Source organism: Malaclemys terrapin, chromosome 20 (assembly GCF_027887155.1).
Source record: "Malaclemys terrapin pileata isolate rMalTer1 chromosome 20, rMalTer1.hap1, whole genome shotgun sequence".
Taxonomy (NCBI): Eukaryota; Metazoa; Chordata; order Testudines; family Emydidae; genus Malaclemys; species Malaclemys terrapin.
In genome coordinates, this window is record NC_071524.1 from 10,565,434 (window position 1) to 10,589,892 (window position 24,459).

The window sequence follows — 24,459 nt, forward strand, 5'->3', positions numbered from 1 at the left end:
AAAAATTACTTTTCATAATTATCTTGCAAATTTAATGAGAGAGAGTACATCTCTTTTCGGCAACAAGTTTGTCGTATTCGGGGATCATATTGGAAGTGGATATTTTCATAATGTCTTCCAAATGGTCATCAGTCAGAGAAGAACGTTGCTTGTTTTTATTCATGTTCATGGTATGATGTCCATCTGTTTGCATTTGGAAAGGAAGATGATACCTGTCTGTATTTGTGCAAGTTTCTTCATGAGGTTGATAGATTTCCATTCCATACGGCTAAATGCAGTGCCTTGCATGGTGTCAAGTATCAGAAGGGTAGCCGTGTTAGTCTGAATCTGTAAAAAGCAACAGAGGGTCCTGTGGCACCTTTAAGACTAACAGAAGCATTGGAGCATAAGCTTTCGTGGGTGAATGCCCACTTCATCAGACGCAAGTAATGGAAATTTCCAGAGGCAGGTATAAATCAGTATGGAGATAACGAGGTTAGTTCCATCAGGGAGGGTGAGGTGCTCTGCTAGCAGTTGAGGTGTGAACACCAAGGGAGGAGAAACTGCTTCTATAGTTGGATAGCCATTCACAGTCTTTGTTTAATCCTGATCTGATGGTGTCAAATTTGCAAAGGAACTGGAGCTCAGCAGTTTCTCTTTGGAGTCTGGTCCTGAAGTTTTTTTGCTGTAAGATGCCTACCTTAACATCTGCTATTGTGTGGCCAGGGAGATTGAAGTGTTCTCCTACAGGTTTTTGTGTATTGCCATGCCTGATATGTGACTTGTGTCCAATTATCCTCTTGCGTAGTGACTGTCCAGTTTGGCCAATGTACATAGCAGAGGGGCATTGATGGCATATATGACATTGGTGGATGTGCAGGTGAATGAGCTGGTGATGTTGTAGCTAGTTAGTCTTAAAGGTGCCACAAGACCCTCTGTTGCTTTTTACAGATTCAGACTGAGACTAGGTCTACACTACCCACCTGAATCGGCGGCTAGAAATCGATCTCTCAGGGATCGAATTATCGCGTCTCGTCGGGACGCAACAATCGATCCCTGAATCGACGCTCTTACTCCACCAGCAGAGGTGGGAGTAAGTGCTGTCGACTGGGAGCCGCGGAGGTCGATTTTTCCGCCATCCTCACAGGGGGGTAAGTCGGCTCCGATATGTCGAATTCAGCTACACGAATAGCGTAGCTGAATTTGCGTATCTTAAATCGACCCCCCCTCCGTAGTGAAGACCTGCCCTAACACAGCTACCCTTCTGATACTCTGATGCAGATTCTTCTGCCTCTTTGGGGAAGACTTCTATCTTCCCCCCACTTTGTAATCAATTGCCCTGTTGAATGAATGAGGTGTGAATGAGGAAGGCGTGGAAGGCAGGCACCTCCAGACAGCTGCCACCCTTAGAGACGGCATGGGAGTCAAGTGGGCTGACTAGAGAAAAGCAGACATACTGACGGCGTCAGGGGTTAGAAGCATGTACCTTCCTTTGGGAACACCCTCTTTGCAGCATTGGGACAACCCCGAGCCCAGAGAAAAGCAGCAAAAAGGACCAACGGACACAGTCCCAGATTTTGAATCTGGGAGATTTGCATAAGAGGGAAGCTGCTATAAAAGTGAGGTGTCTTGCAGGGTACACTGGGTTTCGTCTTGTCAACATCAGAGCATCGATCCGGATCGGCAAAAGCCTGGCTCCACCCCTCCCCCATCTAACGCACCTGGCCAGTGAAGTTAAGGGGAGCAACTCATTGGTAACAACAGCAAGGCAGAGTGTGTTTGTGTGTGTGTATGTGAGCGCATGAGTGTGATATATGTCATATGCATGATAGTGTTGATTATTACATGTAGTACTAATAAATGTGGCATTTTGCCTTATTCCCTCTGAAAAGATCCTGTACAGTACTTTAAGTACAACACAATAACAAAAATTAAAATACTGACAATGGATGCCCCCATCCAGCCACCGACTCGCCCCAAGTATAAAGCCTCGCAGCACTGCCCACCCCGCCCGGCTCGTCATCCCCCCAACCCAGCTCGCCTACTCACCCCCCACCGCCTGCTCGCCTCCTCAGCCCTCCTCCCCCACCACCGGCTCACCTGCCCCCCCCACCGCCTGCCTGCTTGGCTCATCAGCCCCCCACCCACCCCAGCTCGCCTCCTCACCCCCCACCATCCGCTCCCATCCTCAGCCACCTCTCCCCCCACCTGCCCTGCCCGCCACTGCCCACACGTTTGGCTCGTCATCCCACCCCCGGCTCGCTTACTCACCCTCCACCGCCTGCTTGCCTCCTCAGCCCCCCTCCCCCGCCGCCACCTCACCTGTCCCCCCGCCACTGCCCGCATGCTTGGCTCATTGCCCCACCCACCCCCCCGGCTCACCTACTCAGCCCCCGCTCGCCTACTGAGCCCCACTCCCCCACCACGGGCTCACCTTCCCCCCCACTCGTCATCCCCCCACCATCCCTGGCTCATCTACTCACCCCCCGCCACCCGCTCGCCTCCTCAGCACCCCTCCCCTGCTGCCAGGTCACCTGCCACCCCGCTCGTCATCCCCCCACCACTCCCGGATTGCCTCCTCACCCCCCGACACCCGCTCACCTCCTCAGCCCCCCTGCCTCTGGCTCACCTGCCCCCGCGCCAGTGGCTGCCCGCTTGGCTCATCACCCCCCCCCCACCTCCTGCCTCACCTACTCACCTCCCACCGCCTGCTCGCCGTCTCAGCCCTTCCCCCACTGCCGGCTCCCCTGCCTGCCCGACACTGCCCGCCCGCTCGGCTCGACATCCCCCCACCTCTCCCTAGGCTCGCATACTCACCCACTGCCACCTGCTCGCCTCCTCAGCCTCCCTCCCCTGCTGCCAACTCACCTGCCCCCTGCCACTGCCCACCCACTCAGCTCGACATCCCCCCACCCCTCCCTAGGCTTGCATACTCACCCCCCACCACCCGTTTGCCTCCTCAGCCCCCCTCCCTGCCTCACCTGCCTCCCGCTCGGCTCATCATTCCCCTACCCCCCCAGCTCGCCTGCTCACCCCCTGCCACCCGCTTGCCTCCTCAGCACCCCCACTGCCGCCGGGTCACCTGCAACACAGCTCATCATCCCCACACCACTCCGGGCTCGCCTCCTCACCCCCGCCATCTGCTCGCCTCCTCAGCTGCCCTCCCCCACCGCAGACTCACCTGCCCCCCCGCCACTTACTGTCCACTTGGCTCAGCATCCCCCCACCGCTCCTCAGGTTCGCCTACTCACCCCCCACCACCCGCTCACCTCCTCAGCCGCCAACTCACCTGCCGCCCACCACTGCCCGCCCGCTTGCCTCGTCATCCCCACACCCCTCCCCAGGCTCGCCTACTCACCCCCTGCTGCCGGTTCGCCTCCTCAGCCTCCCTCCCCCGCCTCACCTGCCCCCCCACTGCCTGCCACGCTCACCTCGTCATTCCCCCACCCTCTATCAGGCTCGCCTCCTCACCCCCGCCGCCCACTCGCCTCCTCAGCCTCCCTCCCCCGCCTCACCTGTCCCCCTGCCACTGCCCACCCGCTCAGTTAGTCATCCCCCCACCCCACCCGGCTCGCCTACTCACCCCCTGCCACCCGCTCGCCTCCTCCAGCCCCCCCCCCACCAGCTCCCCTGCCCCCCCACCACATCCCGCCCGCTTGGCTCGTCACTCCTGCCACCCCCCCGGCTCGCCTACTCAACCCCCGCCGCCCGCTCGCCCCCTCAGCCCTCCTCCCCCACCTCACCCACCCCCCCATTAGGCTTGTTATTCCTCACCCCGCTTAGGGTGACCAGATGTCACGATTTTATAGGGACAGTCCTCCCACTCGCCTCCTTAGCCCCCCCTTCCCCGCCTCACCTGCCCCTCCACTTGGCTCGTCATCCCCCTGGCTCTCCTACTTACCCCTCACCGCCCACTCGCCTCCTCAGCCCCCCCTGCCACCGGCTCACCTGCCCCCTCCCACTGGTTTTTTCACTACCCCGCTGGCCGGCCAGGCAGCTGTTCGTTTGCCCCACCCTGCCACTTGCTTACTCACCCCACGCGGGCCGAGCTGAGCATGCTCACCCGAGCTCAGCATGCCCAGTAACCTTCACTTCTACTTACGATTTGCTGTCTCCTCTTTGGGGGGGGGGGGGGTTAAAAGGATTAAGGGGGGCAAATCGCAGCGGGGGGGCTGTCAGGGTCTGAGCAGGGGGCAGAAATTTCCTGCCAGGGGGGATCAAGCTACTGTAGGTAGCGGCAGAAGAGGGGCTGAAGGGGAAAAATTGTGGGTGGGAGGTGGTAGCTGGGGTTAAGTTCAGGGGGGACATGCTGCCAGGCCCTGTGAGGGGACAAAACGCCGGTTTAGGGAGGAGGAGGCGGGGGAACAATTACCCCGTGGGATGAGCCACCTGCTGTGTTAGTAAATGTAGTGGTGTAGAGGGTGCAGAGCGTTTTTTTGTTTTTCATATAGGATGCTGCATGTCAGCCCTGGCACAGAGGGCGGGTTCCTGGGGCTGGGTTTTTAAAGGCACAGGCCTCCCAATTCCTAGACTGTCAATGCTTAGACACTGCAGCTCCTCTCTAGCTTATACAAGTGCTGCAGGGCTACATCATTGCTACAGCCAGGAGACTGAATGCTGGGAAACAGACACTCCCTCCCTCAAACTCTGCCTCTCACGTTTGCAGTATTTAAGAGTCTTCTATCAGTTTCTATGTCTATATGAAGTCACTGCAGCTCCTTTCTCTTATATAATGTGCTGAGGTGCTAAACTCCCTCCCAGAGCCCACAAGTCCGCACCCCCTCCTGTATCCCAATCCCCTGCCCCAGGTCAGAGCCCGCACCCCTCATCCAAACTCCCCATAGCCTGCACCCCTCCTGCACCCAAACTCCGTCCCTGAGCCTGCGCCCCAAACAGGGCCAGGTTAACCTTTTGCGGACTCGGTGCTAAACATATTTGTGGGCCCCCATGGTGGCAATGGGGACATGGGGCAGAGTGTTCAGAGCGAGGGGCTGGTCAGAGGCAATGAGAGATGGTCATGGCACAGCAGGAACAGCCCTGCTCCACCCACCCCAGTACAAGGGCACTGTTTACAAACTGGCAGCCGCCAGATGCACACTGGCCCACCTGACCCTGAGCTGCTGCCACTGTGCTTCTTCCCCTTGGGGGTGGGCCCATGCCGCACCATGCTAACCCCCCGCCCAGCTCCCCTCTTACCCCCTACACCCAGTGCCACACCACCCAGAGACCCCCACAAATCCCTATGCCCAGTGCCTTCCCACAGACCGCTATGCCCAGGACACCCCCACCCACCCAGAGGCCCCCCCACAGATCCCTTCACAGCCCAGTGCCCCCACCCCTCCCCCGGCTCATCTACTCACCCCCCGCCACCCTCTTGCCTCCTCAGTACCCCTCCCCTGCCCCCGGGTCACCTGCCACCCAGCTCGTCATCCCCACACCAGTCCCAGCTCACCTCCTCACCCCCCGCCACCTGCTCGCCTCCTCCAGCCCCCTCCCCCGCCACCGGCTCACCTGCCCCTACGCCACTTCCCGCCCGCTCGGCTCGTCACTCCCGCCACCCCCCCAGCTCGCCTACTCACCACCTGCCGCCCACTCGCCCCCTTAGCCCTCCTCCCCCACCTCACCCGCCCCCCCACTAGGCTTGTTATTCCTCACCCCGCTTAGGGTGACCAGACGTCACGATTTTATAGGGACAGTCCACCCACTCGCCTCCTTAGCCCCCCCTTCCCCCGCCTCACCTGCCCCTCCACTCGGCTCGTCATCCCCCCGGCTCTCCTACTTACCCCCCACCGCCCACTCGCCTCCTCAGCCCCCCCACCGCCAGCTCACATGCCCCCCCCACTGGTTTCTTCACTACCCCGCTGGCCGGCCAGGCAGCTGTTGGCTTGCCCCACCCTGCCACTTGCTTACTCACCCCACGCGGGCTGAGCTGAGCATGCTCACCCGAGCTCAGCATGCCCAGTAACCTTCACTTCTACTTACGATTTGCTGTCTCCTCTTTGAAGGCGTTTAAAAGGATTAAGCGGGGAGGCAAATCGCAGCCGGGGGACTGTCAGGGTCTGAGCAGGGGGCAGAAATTTCCTGCCAGGGGGGATCAAGCTACTGTAGGTAGCGGCAGAAGAGGGGCTGAAGGGGAAAAATTGTGGGTGGGAGGTGGTAGCCGGGGTTAAGTCCAGGGGGGAGACGCTGCCAGGCCCTCTGTGGGGACAAAACCCCGGTTTAGGGAGGAGGAGGTGGGGGAACAATTACCCCGTGGGATGAGCCACCTGCTGTGGTATTAAATGTAGCGGTGTGCAGGGTGCAGAGCGTTTTTTCATTCTTCATATAGGATGCTGCATGTCAGCCCTGACACAGAAGGCGGGTTCCTAGGAGCTGGGTTTTTAAAGGCACAGGCCTCCCAATTCCAAGACTCTCAATGCTTAGACACTGCAGCTCCTCTCTAGCTTATACAAGTGCTGCAGGGCTAGGGCATTGCTACAGCCAGGAGACTGAATGCTGGGAAACAGACACTCCCTCCCTCAAACTCTGCCTCTCACGTTTGGAGTATTTAAGAGTCTTCTATCAGTTTCTATGTCTGTATGAAGTCACTGCAGCTCCTTTCTCTTATATAATGTGCTGAGGTGCTAAACTCCCTCCCAGAGCCCACAAGTCCGCACCCCCTCCTGTATCCCAATCCCCTGCCCCAGGTCAGAGCCCGCACCCCTCATCCAAACTCCCCATAGCCTGCACCTCTCCTTCACCCAAACTCCGTCCCAGAGCCTGCGCCCCAAACAGTGTGCTTCTTCCCTTTGGGGATGGGCCCATGCCGCACCATGCTACCCCCCTGCCCAGTTCCCCTGTAAACCCGGTACTGATGCCAACCCCCCCTCCCTGCTGTCCCAGATGCTACTTTACTGCTACAGGAGACTTGGCGCAGTGAAATAATTTACCTACATTCCCTCAAACTCTGTGTCACACATTTTGAGTATTTAAAAGAGGCTCTTATCACTATATGTCTACTTGAAGTCTCATAACAGTTCACAAATTTGTTTTATCTGCTGATGTGATTCCCTGAATTGCGCTCTCTTCTTCTAATCCATTTTAATTATAATTTTGCTCCTTTAAAAATATTATTTCTATTACTCTTATTACTCTGAACACTTTGTCATTTATCTGTATTATCACTATGCAATGCATGTCATTGTGCTGTTTATTTTTTATTTTAATAACTAATGCGCATCAAAAAATTTTAAGTAGTTGTTATTGGTTTTAGGAATTCCATCTGTGTTTCTATTATAGCACTTGCTATGATTTTGTACTTTGATTTGTAATTAGGAGTTTTTAATTCTACCTTTTTTTCTTTTTCTTTTAATAGCACAAGTTTATTTTGTTGGGTCATGTGACTTTAGGGTTACCGTATTTCCACAAGCAAAAAAGAGGACATGGGAGGGAGGAGCTCCGCTCTAGCCCTGCCCCCGCCCCGCCCCCATCCACTCCCTCCCACTTCCCACCCCCTGATTGCCTCCCCCAGAACCCCCAACCCCCCCCGCTTCTTGTCCCCTGACTGCCCCCTCCTGGGACCCCTGCCACTAACTGCACCCTAGGACTCAACCCCCATCTAAGCCGCCCTGCTTCTTGTCCCGACTGCCCCCTCCTGAGAACCCCCTACGACCCTATCTGTCCCCTGACTGCCCCGACCCTTATCCACACCCCCACCCCCAGACAGACCCCCAGGGACCCCCATGCCCTATCCAACTGCTTCCTGCCCCCTGACTGGACCCCCCAGAACTCCTGACCCATCCAACCCCCTCTGCTACCTGCCTGCCTCGACCCCTCTCCATGCCCCTGCCCCCCTGACAGCCCCTCCAGAACCCCAGACCCATCTAACCCCCCCGCTCCCTGTCCCTGACTGTCCCAACCCCTCTCCACACCCCTGCCCCCCTGACAGCCCCCCCAGAACCCCAGACCCATCTAACCCCCCCTGCTCCCTGTCCCTGACTGTCCCAACCCCTCTCCACACCCCTGCCCCCCTGACAGCCCCCCCAGAACCCCAGACCCATCTAACCCCCCCTGCTCCCTGTCCCTGACTGTCCCAACCCCTCTCCACACCCCTGCCCCCCTGACAGCCCCCCCCAAACTCCCGACCCATCCAACCCCCGCTCCCTGTCCCGGGCCGGCTTTAAAGAGCCCAGGAATCGGGCTGCACTCTGGCCGGGGTTGCAGGGCTTGGGGCCGGACCGGAGGTGCTCGGCCGGCACAAACAGCTGATGCTCCCGTTTCCCTACTTTGGGTGTACTGAGCATGCTCACTCGAACTGAGCATGCCCAGTAACCTTTGCTGTCAAAACTTAATCACCGCAGCGCCTCTCTATCCTATACAAGTGTTGCAGGGCCAGGGCCAGGGCCACCCAGGGGGGGGGGGGCAAGTGGGGCAATTTTCCACAGGGGCCCCCACAAATATGTCGGAGGCTGCCCCTGTCTCCGTCTTCCCCTGGTGCCTCAGCGTGCCGCGTCTGGGAGTGGCCCTGGCGCACTGCAGCACCGTGGCTCCAACGCTGTCCGGGGCCGCTCCTGGTCCCAGCACGCTGAGGCTCCAGGAGAGGGGGTAAGCGGCATGGTAAGGGGCCGGTCACCCTCCCCCCCGACCTCATCCTAACCATCACCATCACCCAGCAACAGCTCATTATGTAATTGCAAATGTATACATACCATTAAAGCATTTAATGTTTTTAAATAATGTGTTTAGTGTATTTTCAAATTACTACAAATTAATTTTTGAATGTATTTCACTATTTTTTTTTTTACATTTCCAAATACATGTTACTATAGTATTGCAACTTTTTTTTTATGGAAGGGGCCCCAAAAATTGCTTTGCTTTGTAATAATTTGAAAATACACTAAATACATTATTTAAAAACATTAAATGCTTTAATGGTATGTATACCAGCTGCTTAGCTGCAGCGCACCAGGGCCGCTCCCGGACATGGCGCACTGAGATGCCGGGAGATGGGGGAAGACGGATGCAGGGGGAGCCTCTGACATATTCGTGGCGGTCCCTGTGGGGACCCCAGAGCCTGGGTCAAATTGCACCACTTGCCCCCGCACTCTGGGCGGCCCTGAGACATTCTCTCGCCTAGACCTAGACCAGTTTCAACAGATTTAAAATTTTTATTAAGATGATGTTAAAAAAAAAAAGGGAACAGAGTTTGAGCGTAGAAGTTTCTGGTTATCAGGGAATACTGTACAGATTATCGATGGTGCAAAGTTTGGTTTAAAATCAGGTGGCATAAGGAATACATAATCTGCAATATCCTCAATTGGGGGTAAAAGGTTGATGGGTCAAAGTACAGGCATTGAGATATGAGGGTATGAAGTTCATATAGTGGCTATGTACGGGTGTGGAGTATAATGAGTAGATACAATAATGAGGATGGATTGACCCTCATTTGGTGAGATTTAATGTTCAGGGAGTTTATGGTTCCAGTAATTCTCTACAGATTTGTCACCAAGATCAAGGACTGCAGTGAAAAGACAGCAAGGCCTGTGTGCTGGACTTGTATGTAGAAGCTGATTCACAAATATTCAGTGTAGTGTATTATATGGTGTCATCTTACATCCTTCCCAAGGGCAAAAAATCTTCTGAAACAATGAAGGCCTGGGCTCATAACCAGTGGCTACAGAACTTTTTGATGCGCAAGTCCACATTTCTGCATCTGTGTGCAAAACTCACCAAAATAAAAGCTGCACTGACAATGGAAAAGAAAAAAAATTGCACTATGGGGATCTGCAACAGCCGATTCTTATTGGTCAATCAGTGGTCTCTCTCCTAAACCAAGGTGGACTGGATTTCTTTAATGTAAGTAGTCACAACATATTGTTAAAGCTCATTTTATGCTCAATGCTGTGTTAAGATCTCTGCAGTCACAGATAATAACGGTCTTCTTGGGGAATCAGGGCACAGTATCCAGTCTGCCAGACACACACACACACACCCCGCTTGAACAAAAAATGATCTTTGAAAAAACTTGCATACAGCATTAAATGGAGGTGTGAGACACACCTATATCCCTGCTGACAAGTTTCTAGCAACTCCCTTATCCTCATCCACACCCAGCTCATCAGTTAGACCAATTCTAGTAGTGAAACTTGCATTGATATCCAAAATACTGAAGCAGACGAATTTCATTGTCAGCACCCTGAAGCAACACCAGCCATAGGTAGGAGTGACCAGCTCCTATTGTCTATCCTAAAGAAATGCCTTGAGTCATTAGTGGGCTGTAGTCCATGAAAGCTTATGCTCTAATAAATTTGTTAGTCTCTAAGGTGCCACAAGTACTCCTGTTCTTCTTGAGTCATTAGTTTACCCATAAACAAATCTAGTCTCCTCCCTTCAAGCAATTATCTGTACAAAACCATATACTGACTCTCCAGTAACATTTCTGATGCATGTGTGATGAAGTGGGGGGTTTCTTATTTTCTGTGGAGTTTCAATGGTTTGCATGCGGAGGGGGTGGGACTCAGTTTCCCTGGGTGTTACTGGTTTAATGAGGTGAGGGGAGAGGGAGTGTGTTTTGCAGAGGACCGGAGAGAGGACTTGGGGACCCAGCCGATGGCCTGGAGAATGGATACCGCGGCAACCTGGTGGCCCGGAGGCCCAGTTGAGGAGACGCAGCCGGTTCTGGCCAGTGGGAGGACAATGGGCTGCAGAGTGAGGACCCAGTGACCTAACCAGCCAGTTCCAGCCAGAGGACAGACACGAGGAGAGGAAGCCCCGGTTTATGATCCTGTTTATCTGGAGAGAAGACAATGGACAGAGGCGGGGACAGCTGGGAGCAGGGGGGCTCTGGGCTGGAGAGGGGGAGCAAGCAGAGCCAACCTGGATGCAGAGAGACTGGGGTGTGCTGGGCTGAGGGAGGTGCGGCTCCAGGAGGTGGAGGGGCCTGACCCCGAGAGAGAGTGGACCCCCGAGAAGGGCTGTCTCATTGAAAGAGGCACCCCCCACGGACCGCACGGGGCCAAGAGTGGGCACGAACTGTGAGTCCATGACAGCATGCATAGACCCAAATTCTGCCTGACTTCCACTGGGGTTTCATCTACTCCAAGACTCTGAGCTACGATCATCAGCTGGGAAGCCTCACAGGTTCAAGCTTCCTGGCGTGGGTTAGATCCCTCATTTTCCCTCTCTGTTTCCTTTTCTACCTCAGGTATTAACCTTGAATAATGTCACTTATTTTGTTTAGGCTCCTTTGAGTAGTTATCACTATTAGTCCATAAATAACTTTACTCTTCTGTTTGTCTCTTCCACATTTATTCTGCAGCAATGCTTCTTTTTCCTAAGCTACAGACCCCTGTAGTGCCCAAAAATACTCTGGGGTTTGCTCATCAAGTGGGTTACTACCAGTACAATTGTGATGTAAGAGTGGGGATAGGGACATGCTAAATCTGGGACAAATAAGGGTGCCAGCTTGAAAGTGCTGTTTGACTCATTCAATTGGGCACAATAGCAGTACATTGATAGAATTACACAGCCCGCCCTCCTCCAGAAAAGTAACCCTAATAAATGAGAGTACTCCAAAGTATTGTGCAAAGCTGGTCACAAATTGTTGAACAAATGCAGGCAGCATGTGACCATAATCACATGTTAATTGTTGATTAGTTGCTGTGGAGTAGGGAAACTGAGGCACAGACCTGAGCAAGCTTTCTTTTTCAGACCAAGCTCCTTTAGCAAGGTCTATCTCTCTCTCACAGAATATTTGTTAACCTTCTACTAAGAATCTTGCTTAGAATACCTGTAGAACTGTGCACTAAGGAGTTAAGAGTTGTGCCTTAAAAATAAAGGTTTTACAGCAATACTGTTAGTAGTGAAAGAGGGGTGCTTTACAACAGCTTTATACACAAGCAGTACATTATTAGAATTATCAGGGGGAAAAAACCCAAACAAGTAACCCCAATAACTGAGCATACCCCAAGTAATGGTCAAATCTGGTAAAAGTACACAAATACTAATGGTCTTCCTGGCTAACTGCATGTTTAATCAAGAATCTTTAAAATAAAGGTATAGTCATTTCTTAAATGGTTTGCATGCCTTTAATCATGGTGATTTATTTATTTATTGCTCCCTGTGGTAGGGCGACTGCCCCACACCCAGAGAGAGTGGGCTGCGGCAGGCCTAGGCGCCGGCGTAGATGCACGGCCAATCAGGAAAGGGCTTACTGGGAGCCAATCAGAAGGCAGATTGGGGCCAGCCAATCAGGGCCCGGCTTAGCCATATAAAAGACTGCCCAGAACAAGAGTAGTCAGTCTGTCCTAGGCCTTCAGAGGGGAAGGTCTGTCTCCAGAGCTGGGAGGCCAGCACTGCAGACAGCGCAGTGCAGGCTAGCTTGAGAGAGTAGGAGAAGGCCCTACTCTATAGCCTGCCAGGCGGCAGGCCTGGGAAGAGGAGGCCTAGCGTAGAGGAGGGCCGTTGGGGAAGTGGTCCAGAGGAGTAGCTGAAGGAGAAGGAACACAGCGAGACTGTTGCCAGAGGGCTCTGGACCGGGACTCAGAGTAGTGGGCGGGCCTGAGTCCCCCCCCCCCCTCGTTTTGCCCCCTTTGTTTGCGGTGGTGCCCTACGCACAGCCATAGGCTGCAGGGAGCGGCCGGCCAGAACCACGCCAGGTCCTGGACTGTGAGGATCAGGCTTGAAGGTGTGGGGCTGTTGTTTATTCCCCCCCCCCCCCCCCGGAAGGGGGTGTGAATGGACAAAGGGACACTGTCGGAGGACAGTGTTCCAGAAGAGGACGCCAAATATTGGGAGCAATGCAAGTCTGTGCACCCCTCAAAGGCGAGACGACAGGTGGGACGCCACCCGAAGAGGGCGCTCTACTGGCTCAAACTAATTCCCCAAGACTACCAGGAGGAGGCGCTGCAGTGGTGAGCTAATGACCCTGTCACACTTCCCATTTCTCTATTGTTTATCTGTGTGGTCTGTGTCTGGTTTTTTTGATTTTCTTTGGCTGATGTATAAGTTATTTTGCTGGTGAAAAACAATTCAGGTGGTGGGATCTAATTTGTTAGATAATGGACTAACATTATGTTAGGATTCATTCATTAAATTACAGTAAAATGAATGATTAAAGGCATAGCTGAGAATGAGGTGATACTGATATGTGTATGTTATAGGTGTTTCTCTATTTCAGATTCTTCAGTTTCAGAAAACTATTTTCTCCCAAAAACTTGCACCAACCAAAAAATTAACTCTACAACACACATCATGGAAACATTCTACTTACTTTCCATTTGTTCCCATGGGGGAGAAGGATAGTTCAGTGGTTTGAGCATTGGTCTGCTAAACCCAGGGTTGTGAGCCCAATCCTTAAGGGGGCCATTTAGGGATCAGAGGAAAAAAAAGCAAGGGGGGGGGAACTGTCAGGTACAGTACTTGGTGCTGCTAGTGAAGGCAGGGGACTGGACTCAAGGTCCCTTCCAGTTCTGAGATAGGTATATCCCCATATATTATTAATTATTCATTTGTTTTCAGAACCCACTATCTTCAAGCAAATGTGCTTGTTTTCTTTTTTGATTGACATTGCACTTAAATAACTGTTTTCTCTTGTAAACAATTCTCAGGGAAATCTTTTGATGAGAAAACTGCAAATGTTTTGGCATACCTAAAGAGTAGCACATATCCTGAAGGAATGAATAAAGCAGGCAGACTGAACCTGCAGCGATATGCTGTCAACTTTTCTTTGGAAGGCAAGAAATACTTTACTTAAAATGATACTGACACATTACACAGGAAACTTCAGCCTGTAAATGATGGTCCTGATGTCCCAACAATGGGATTATTTGGAGTTATAATCTTACCTTCATTTGGACCGGAATTGAGATCTCTAGTTTTAATGAAATTTTCCAGAAAATCTCCCTTGCTATCTATGCCAGTGGTGCAAGAAATGCAGTGTGCTTTGCAGTTATATGAGAAATGATTATAAATTTTAACCAAAAAAACCACATGATTTTGCTTCATTTCTTAAGTATGTTATCATCTGCTGCAAGCACCACCAACAATCACTATATGTTCAATGAGCAAAAATTTCTAACTATACACTGAAATGTAATCCTTGTACTCAAGGGATTATGAACCATATTATATATAGATGTCTTTGATAGGCATATGCCTTATAATTAATGAATGGCTTTGCAAATAACTGGTTAAGTGCAACACGTGGCCCCCACCCCAGCCTTGCCAGAAGCCATGTGGCAGCATGGGAAGCCCCTATGCCCGAACCCCTCTCCAGCAGAAGTGCCTGGTGGGACAGGAGAATCCACAGCACCCCGCTCCTGGTCCCCTAAAGAACCGCAGCATCCAAACCCCTGGGACTGGAGGTGCTCTCACTCCCTGGTACAGCCCTGGGGCCGTGACACAGGGACAGAGCTTCTCCAGTCCTGGGGCTGTGTGGAAGAGTGGGGTGGGTGGGAAATGAGCAAAGGAGTTGTGGGGCAGGCAAAATGTTGGGGAGCCTACGTGGAACATGGCAGAGATCCTGGGGAAGAGGACTAAAGGGATAGGGCCATATGTGGTGCAGCCAGCGGACAGGGTGGGTAGGGGCCCAACAATTGCTCTGGCCCAGGGCCCCAATAAACCTTAATCATCCTCTGTGCTCCATCTTCTATGATCAACAGAGAGGACATTGTTCCATTCAGCAAAAGGAAGAAAGGTTGTCGTTGTGCATACCGTGAAAGAAGCCCTACAACTCTTTGAAAGGTACCATGACAGTCCATTGGGTGGACATCTAGGAATATTCAAAACGAGGAATGTGCTGACACCAAAATATTATTGGCCAGGGATGACAAGAGACATTGCCAATTGGGTATGTAAAGTAATGAAACTAAATCCTGAAGAATTCTATTTACAATTGAAATAGAAGTTCAAAATGTATAAAAGAAATATAAGTATATTTGGTGTGCAAATGTGAACTCAGTTCCCTTGCGATACTACTTCCATAACAAAATGTTCATGTCATCATATTTTTCCATCAAAAACAGGTTGCATGATGTCTTGTTTGCCAGAAACAGGGAAAGGAATTAAATATGGATACCACCTTGAAAAGCATAAAGGTGAATTTTGTAATCAGACACATCATTGTTTATCATTATCCATTGTTATTTCTGCAATACAATGAGGCTTTGATTTTTTGAAATGAGTCCAATGCAAACAAGTGGCACAGCATAGTGCAGCAATGACCTCTAATGCGCCTTTGCACTGGCTGGGGATATGTCTTCAGCTTTACTGTTGTATTGTTTTCCATAACCCATTCCTGTACTTCTTTTTGTTCTTCTTTCTTTCTCTTCTGTATTTAAAAGTGGGCTTTCATTCGGATTCTATGGGTGTTGTAACCATATTACACTGTGTACTCTGCTTATGACATATGGGTTTATTGAGAACATTTAGTAATAAACATGTGTAGTATGACTAACTGGTACCCTTGTATGTAGGTCACTTGGATCTGGGAATTGGTGGGAATGGATTTAATAGGACCAGTAACAAAGGATGGATACCAGTATATACTGACAGCCATAGATTATCTGTCAAGATGGGTGGAAGCCTTTCCACTTAGAAGTAAGTCAGCATATGAGGTGGTAGAGAACATGTACAAATTGATTGTTCAACATGGATGCCCAGAGCGGATACTGACAGATCAGGGTTTGGAATTCAATAATAAGGCAATGACTTTTTTTTTCTGGTTATTTGTACTATGTAGTCAAACGCACTATCAGGTCACTCATTGATCTCAAACAATCACTAACCTTTTTTTTATAAACTGCTGTTGGTCACCATCAGTGTTGCTATAACATTATTTTCTGGTGTCTTCCTATCTAACAAAGAAACACACAACTACTTGTTTCCAAAACAAATATGAAAACATGGGCTATTCTGGTTGCTAATTACACATAAAAGTAGTGGCAAATACGAAAAGGAACATTCCTTTACACAAGTCTATATGTAAGTTTATGGTGTAACTTATTTTCTTTCAGTTTAACAAGTATGTTTGTGAAAGATTGTACCACCCACAAACCAATGGATTGGCTGAAAACACTAATAAATCCATAAAAAGGTAAGTGAATGGGTGGGAATATTACAGAACTAATGGCAAGTAGAGTGTCCAATGCTAGAAGATGCAATTCACAAAAAATCTTCAAAATCAATGTGTTGCCTTGAACGTCTTTTTCATTAGGTATTACACCTTTTGGATTATGATATGTTTCAACCAAGACTGTATTTCTTCCTTTTTTTTTTTTTTATCAAATCAATTTGCATTTGTTACAGAGCATTGCGGAAGATGGTTGATGACAGGAGTAATTGGGATAAATTACTTGACCCCATCTTGTTTTCTTTGCGGACTAAAGTACACGCAACAACAAATTTCACCATTCCGACTAATGTTTTGTGATGACCCACGGTTTCCAGAAGAAGTCTCAGAGAATTACACAGTAAGTGTATGTTATTACCAGCACCTTTCATGTACACCTGGCATTAACCATGTCTTCATTTTACAAATACAACCCCTTCTCCATTATTTTACAAAGATCCCAGATCCGAATACACTTGGGGAAGATTTCTGCAAAGACTACAGCATCCATATGAAATTGAGACATGACGCTGACATTGCACTGGCCCCAAGTAACATTTCTAAAGCACAAGAAAAGCAACAAAGACATTATGCTAAAAAGAATTCTAAATATGGGGAAATAACCTTTGCTGTTGACTCTGTTCTGTTACTGAACGCTAGAAAGAGAACAAGAAAAGGAGCAGTACTAGAATCTAACTATCGGGGACCATACAAAATTACGACCGTTGAGGGTAAGAGTGAAATTAGAAACCATCTCAAGGAAACAGTTAGGAACCATGTACAGTATTGCACACACTTAAAACCATTTAAAAGAGCCACCAACATTAGCTGCTGAAAGCACATCAGAGGGAAAAATCAGAACTGAAATTGCAGTTGGTGACACTGAACCAGAAATACCCACAGAAGAAATTAGAAAAGTGGTTGGTACTGATCTCAAGACAGCACATTAAAAAATATAGAGGTCACAGCAATGGAAGAAGAGGAGTATATAGGGCAAGATGTTTCAAAGAATGATACAAGTGATGCGGATGACATTTTTGATGACGTGCTTATGGAGGACGTGGAAAACAAGCAATGGATTCTGAAAGGTAATTGGTTACTGCACATCTCTTAAACAGATTAACATACTTCATAAATGGAACTGTTAAAGGTTTTCATGTACAAAGTGGCGGCATTCACTGTAGTAAAACAGAAAAAGGAAACTGTATTACCATGCATGTAATATGTGTTAAAATGTTTTTCCTAGTCAAATTTGTAATGACCGAAAAACACACAGACTGGAGGCCAAAGTGAGAAACATAAAATTGTATGGCTCCTCATTTCATTGCCTGAAACCGAGAAGCTGGATAAGTGATGAGGTACATTTAAGTAACACTAAACATGTATTTGTTAATGGGATTAACTCATCAAATATTATTGAAATTGTGCCTTTTCTTTCATCATGTGTTGTAGGTTATTGATGCATATTTGAGCTGTGTGGTCGAGAAAGCAGATGGAAAGGTAGGCTACTTACTGTGATGGTACATGAAAGTATACATAGATTCAGTAAGTAAACAATCACGTGAATATGTGGCACAACATATTGAAGACCAAATATCCTTGAAATATCAAAATAAACCTGAAATTGCAACATTTCTCTGTATTTACTGCTGCCAAACACTTACTGAAATGTATTTGGAAGTGCATATCGGACATACAATACAGGGCCACATTAGTTTTGCTGTACAGTTCAGTGCGTCCATGAATTGAACACAAGTATGCGAACAGCTTAGTTGGTTTTTACATTAAGTAAGACAGAGCACATTGATTACAAATCATTTTTTTAATAGAACTCTTATATATACATATCTGATTTGTAACACTAAGGATCCCTTGAATGTCTGTCTATATTAAATTCATTATGTTCTTAACATGCCACAATTATTAATGCATTAATAACTTTGAATGTCAACAGGTACAAGCCATCTCATCAGTAGTTTCTACTATCATTCTCTCAGGCAGAGCTCCACAAATGAAAGTGAAGGTAAATGCTAACACACTTTCATACATAGCATGAGCAAAACACAACTTCATTCAGTGAGTTAAACACAGTGTGAAACAGCAAATACAATGGTGTGTTTGATGTGGAGGAGTAGTCTAATAACAAAACATGTAATGAAACTGGGAAATACAGTATTATGTACATTTCATTGTTTGCTTCACTGGAAACTATAATTGCATTTCTAATTTTTTTTAATAAATACAGAGTGAATTACTTCAAAATGATATATTATTGCTTCCTTACCACACACCAGGTCATTGGGTTCTTGCGGTAAGATGTTTTGTATTGCAGTTGTGGATTATGGCCAATAAATGTTATAATAAATAAGAGATTTGTAACCCAACTATGGTAGCAGCGGGTTTTCAGTGAGTTCAGTGCATGCAAATGAAAGTGGAATGTGAATGTTAAAAATAAAATGCTACTGTCAAGTTATGTTGTGAGTGTAACTTGGAAGAATACATTCTGTAATTAATTGATCGATGATTTCACAATATGCTTTTCTCTTCTGTGTTACTGAGATTACAAACAAATATGTTAATTGCATAATTTTTGATAAAACATTATAATGTTTGAAATAATCACATTACCAATATAATTTGTGAATATATTTAAACTCACAGCCTCGATTGGAAAAAAAAAGAATTGTTAATAATTGACCCCTTGTGTGATGAGATGAGATATGAAAGAACATGCCTGAGGAATTGGAGGTGATTTATTAGATACTTACTTTTACAGTGGACATTAACTGTTCCATTGAAATTGTGTTTGAAGGGAATGTAACAATTGTGAGACTAATCTTCCTATTAGCTACAAATAAAAATTGAAACAGCATGTACTTGTACTGAATATGCCTAGTAATAGACTTTGAGTGAACTTGTGTGATTTGACTCTGGGGAATGACTTAACAGAATGTGGACACGAAACAGTAGCATGTTGCATGATTGAGAATGTGTTATCAACATGGGTCACAGCAAATCAGGTGATACATTGTGTAAGAGTGAGACAATAATATGAAAGCAAGTGTGTGTGTGTGTATGTGAGCAATAAGTAATTTCCATAATTAATTAAAAAGAGAGAATGGATTTTTATCTATGTCCATAAACCGGAGGGGGGGGGGGGGGGGGGGGGAAGGAAAGCAAAGCTCATTTATGCAGTCTGCTAATGTACTCTCTAAAAATTTCAGAAACTTCATCAAACAATTAACTAGAAAATCCTCATCTGATTGGAACAGTAAAATTGTTAATCATCCCAGACAAAGTGGTGGCCACAACTGCGGACCACTCATCTTAAAGGTATTGAATACCAAATTGCCATTATTATTTATGTTTGTATAATTATCCAGGATGAAAGTAAATGCCGGAGATTACCAGTGGGCACTGCACCAGCATCCATTGCCAAGGTGTGTGGGGTGGGCTTGTGGCCCCCAGAGGGATGGGGTCTCCAGCAGAAGGTGCGGTGCTGGGGGGCCAGATTCCACCAGCCAGCCCTTCCTCACAGCTGCTGCTGCAGTGGCCAGGAGAACCAGGCCCTTGTAAATCGCCGGAACCCAGGGCACATTTTGCTCCCCTACTGTCGGCAGCCCTGCCAGGAGCATCCAACAGCATTGTCAGACCCTATGGCAGGGCTGTTGATGCGGGGGAGGGTGCTAAAGGGGGCAGCGACATTAAAGCATAAAGCACTACCACAGCGGAAGTGTAACGTCAGCCGTGTAAGGGCCGGTACAAGTGGCTGGGTCTTACCGGTATGCTGAACCAGCCCACTTTCACCTCTGGTAATTATGATGTTTATTCTAAAGGTCAGTGGTGTTAGTTTGCAGAAGTATATTTGCAGCACAAAGACATCAGTATGGTAGAAACAACACAAGAGGCTAATACTGCGTTTAGAAGACATATAGCAATTCTTCTAATGAAGGAGTCAGGTAATTAATTTCTACCATGTACTGTTGTCTCATTAGGCACATGTGAAGATAACATGAAGAGTGGAATTATGTCACATAGCAGACAGTTATTTTAATATCCCTAAAGTGGGATATCTCACAGGTTTGGTTCTATAATGGTGACTATGAACCAATAATATTCAAATTTTTGTGTACTTAAGGATCAGGTGAATGATGATTGCTATTGATCGGCCAGTTAAATGAAATTGGCATTTTTAGATACAGGGGCAGTAAACTAAAAATTTGAGGAAAAATGAGTCACAAAAAAGGAAGAGATGTTCAAACCATTGACTGGATTAAAATATTGACATTAATTAATGAAGATTTGCATTTTCAGTTTTGGTCATAATGTATTCATCATTTCATAACGATATATATATATTTTTAAGAAAACGTGGAAGACTACTGCATATACTGCAACCTCGTCAACTGTGAAAAGGAAAGTGAGGATTGCACGATGGTAAGAAACATAGAATTATATGAGAAATAAATGCCATAAACTGCCTAAGGATCATGATTCTTATAAAAAATCCACATCAGGAAACATTTTCTTCATGCTGATAGGCATACATACGTTAGGTAATGCTGACGTGGAAGGAATAGCATGAGTGAATGAAAAGTATGTGTAACATTACAACTTCTGTGATTTCATTTCTTAATTGTTACTTATCAAAGGTACAGTGTGATTCTTGCAAGAGGTGGGCACATATGCCCTGCATTACACAAGGAACCAATCAAGACTACCTGACTGATGACAAGAAAGAGTACAACTGCAAAAAATGTGCATAGTTCACTTCTTTACCCCCCCCCCAAAATTGTTTAAATGCCTCTTGTTCAAAACATAATGCAACCAAAAGACATTTTTAATGTATATACCAGATTATAATAATGTTCTTTACTTTAAAAAATTGTTCTCTGTATTTGTGTCCATGTATATGATGCAAATTGGAAGAGTAAAGTAAAAAAACAAAAGTGGTCTCACCTTGGGCTCAGGGGCATGCTCCGTACCCCCAATCCTTACCTCCCTTTTTCACAGATTCACACAAAAAAGTGAAACAGCATGCCTCAATCATGCAATAGATCAATTTGGCACATTAGCCAAGAGGAAGCACACCCACACCCCCTGCTACCCCAGCACTAGGCTCCCCCCTTTTCCCCCCCCACTAGTGCCCTCCCCCTACTGCCCCGGGCTCTTCCCCCCCCCCCTCCCCCCCAACCTGCACCCTCCTGCCGCCCTAGCCGTGGGTCACTGGTAATTCGCTCCCAGGGTGGGTCACTCAGCAGGAATTTTGGATGTGCACAGAACAGACAGGATTTGTTCCCATATGATTACAGAACTGCAGTAAAGTGGAACAATTTTCAGCTTGTGTGATTGGAGGATATCTGGATGCATATTATAAGACTGTCCTACATAAATGAGGAAAAGTTGAGGTGCCTTTTATTATTCTTTTGTTCCATTCTTTGTTTCTAGGGGGAATTTGCCAATGCGATATCACTGTCTTCCTTTTAAACAAATAAAACTAAAAAAAAAAAAAAAAAAAAAGCAATGGCTGTTGAAAATAGCAATTTCAGTCCTAATAACCACTGGGAAGCATTTCTTGCTCAGTTTATTCTACTTTTTCTACAGCAAGTTACAGTGGATCAGTATATTTGATTTGGGGGAAATGAAGTAACAGCTGCCCAAATTGCGCTTGAGCACTCCTGAATTTTGAGGTGTTCAAATCTGGAAGGCAGGTGCTAGATTCCCTTTCTGAATATTAGCTAAATCTGGAAAGGAAAAGTCAATTTCTGCTTCCATGGCTCAGAAGTGGAAATCCTCCTAAGTGCCAGGTACTGTATCTAAAGCTGCCCAAGTCCTCTAGCACAGCCTCCCCTCCCTTACTTTTCATTTTAAATTCTAGTGGGATCCACATACCTCCCTTACTAGACTTCAGATAGAGAGGTGCACTGTCCATTTAGTCCGCCCAATTCCTTTTTTGGGGGCTGCAAGGTGAGGTCATACCAGTATCCCTAATCCAGTCTGGGGAAGTCTTCTGAAGGGGATATCTGAGGCAAAGCCACCTACTTCTTGGGCACACTTGTCCCCCATTCACAGTGACACCCCTTTCGACTCTCAGCAAGCTGCAGCATGGCTCAGCTACCTCACTCCCTACCCCTCCCTTTCCTGTTGATAGCTGCCAAGGGATTGCTGGGAAATGTAGTTCTTTTCCTGCTCCAGGGCTGGCTCTCTAGGCAGGGGGCTAGGCAAGGAACTACAGCTACCAGGGTCCCATGGGTTTTCAGCTCCCATGCTGGATCCCTAGCTGCTCTGTGGCTCTACCTTGGCAGGGTTGTGAGAGGGGAGGAAGTGAGTTAAAAAAACAAACCAAAAAAAAGGATGGCCGGAATGCTGCCCCCTGCAAATGTGCCGCCCAAAGCACCTGCTTGTTTTGCTGGTGCCTAGAGCCGGCCCTGGTAGGGATAGGGTCAAGAGTGACCTAGAGAAATTGGGGGATTGGGCCAAAAGAAATCTGAGGTTCAACAAAGACAAGTGCAGAGTCCTGCACTTAGGATGGAAGAATCCCATGCACCGCTACAGCCTGGGGACCAATGGAGGTGGTGGAATCTCCATCCTTAGAGGTTTTTAAGGCCTGGCTTGACAAAGCCCTGGCTGGGATGATTTAGTTGGGGTTGGTCCTGCTTTGAGCTTTTTTGGGATTGGACTAGATGACCTCCTGAGGTCTCTTCCAACCCTAATCTTCTATGGACGAATGCCAGCTGGGGCTTGTAGCTTTTTTTTTTTTTTTTTTTTAATCAAATCTGTACTGGGTATCTAACGAAAGCTTTCCTTTGTTGTTTGATGTACAGACCAATGGGTTAATAAAAAATCATCTTTGTTTCAATAAATAGATTCGGCTACTTTGGGGCTAGTATTTAAATGACTTTGGACTATTAACGCAGTCAAAATTCTATGATCAAGCCGTTTGCACCCCAAATGCAGACAGGTAACCTAGAGTCAGTGAAAAAATTTTGGAGGAGCTCTCACAGGTTCTGTCTTCACTACACAGTTACTCCTGGCTCTTACCCAGGTTTTAGCCCAAACCTCCACCTCTACACATAGACCCTCTGATGGGTGCTGGAACTAGGGGTGCCGGGGCTGTGGCAGCACCCCTTGGCTTGCACTGCTTTCCATCATATACAGAGTTTACCATTTGGTTCAATAGCTCACAGCACCCCCACTACACAACCAGGAGGAGAACAGAGAGACCAAGTGACCAGTACATGGGTGGTTGTGCCATCGGTTAGAGCAGGAGTCAGTAGCCAGTGTAAGCGGGGGAATGGTCCTGTTATTGTGGGGCAGTTTCCTGGCTTCTGCAATACCCTAGTGGAAGCTGGTAGTGAAAGGAGTCAGGGCAGGGGGCTGGGGAAGTGTGGGGGGTGCAGGGGACAGGGAAGGCAGCTGGGGAGGTGTGAGGGGACTGCAGGGTCAGGGCAGGCCCAGAGGTTCAAGGGACTGGAGGGATGCAGGGGTTAGGGTGGGCTGAGGGGGTGGGCTGGGGTCATGGGGGTGCTCACGCAGGGGGCTGGAGGGGGTATGCCCCAATTCCAGCTCCTTCCCCAAGGCCTCACCCCGCCTTGTCTTCTCCTCCCCGGAGTGGTGTGCTGCAGCTCACTCCTCCTTGCCCCGCACCTGCCTGCAAGGCTGATCCAACTAACCAGCGGGGGGAAGGTGGAACATAGCACGCTGGGGAAAGAGGCGGGGGAGAGACCTCATCCCCACCTCTTCTCCTCCTCCCCCCCCCCCCAGAGCATTGTGCTGTGGCTCCCTCCTCCCCCATCCTGCCGGTAGCAGCTGATCCAGCTGATTGGTGGGGGGGTTGGAAATGTAGCACGCTGGGGAAAGAGGCGGGGGAGAGACCTCATCCCCACCTCTTCTCCTCCTCCCCCCCCCCCCCAGAGCATTGTGCTGTGGCTCCCTCCTCCCCCATCCTGCCGGTAGCAGCTGATCCAGCTGATTGGTGGGGGGGTTGGAAATGTAGCACGCTGGGGAAAGGGGTGGGGCAGGAGCTAGGCTGCCAGCAGAGGCTGCCACAGAGCTGCAGCAGCCCGCAGCATCAAGCTCTGACCCCATAGGAGAGAGCGGGGGGGGGCGGAGAAGAGCGCGCTGGGGCCCCTTTCTACCGTGGGCCCAGCCCCATGGCGCCACTGGCGCCATTATAAATCTGGTATTGCCTCTGCCCAGGGCCCCCTACTTGGCCCCAGCCACTTGCTGCACCCAGCTCCAGTGTTACTCATGTCCCGGCCAGCGTCTGCCGTCCCGGCTCTGGCCCCGCAGCTCATCCCTTGCTCCCAGTCGGCACAACTGGTCTGCACTGTCCAGCTCCTGGCTCGAGGCTGCTCCACCTCCAGCTCAGCTCAGGCTGCTGCTCTCCTCTT

At 48.7% G+C, this 24,459-nt stretch overlaps 2 long non-coding RNA genes across 2 annotated transcripts; both read left to right on the top strand.

Moving 5' to 3' along the window:
• Positions 1-17,324: 17,324 nt before the first annotated feature.
• Positions 17,325-18,938, top strand: LOC128826708 (uncharacterized). The gene is made up of 3 exons (XR_008442877.1): positions 17,325-17,424; positions 17,519-17,566; positions 18,021-18,938. It is a non-coding gene; the product is annotated as an uncharacterized LOC128826708 (long non-coding RNA).
• A 305-nt stretch (positions 18,939-19,243) lies between these two features.
• LOC128826706 (uncharacterized) lies at positions 19,244-21,091 on the top strand. The gene is made up of 4 exons (XR_008442875.1): positions 19,244-19,399; positions 19,903-20,025; positions 20,433-20,503; positions 20,719-21,091. It is a non-coding gene; the product is annotated as an uncharacterized LOC128826706 (long non-coding RNA).
• The last annotated feature ends 3,368 nt before the right edge of the window (positions 21,092-24,459 follow it).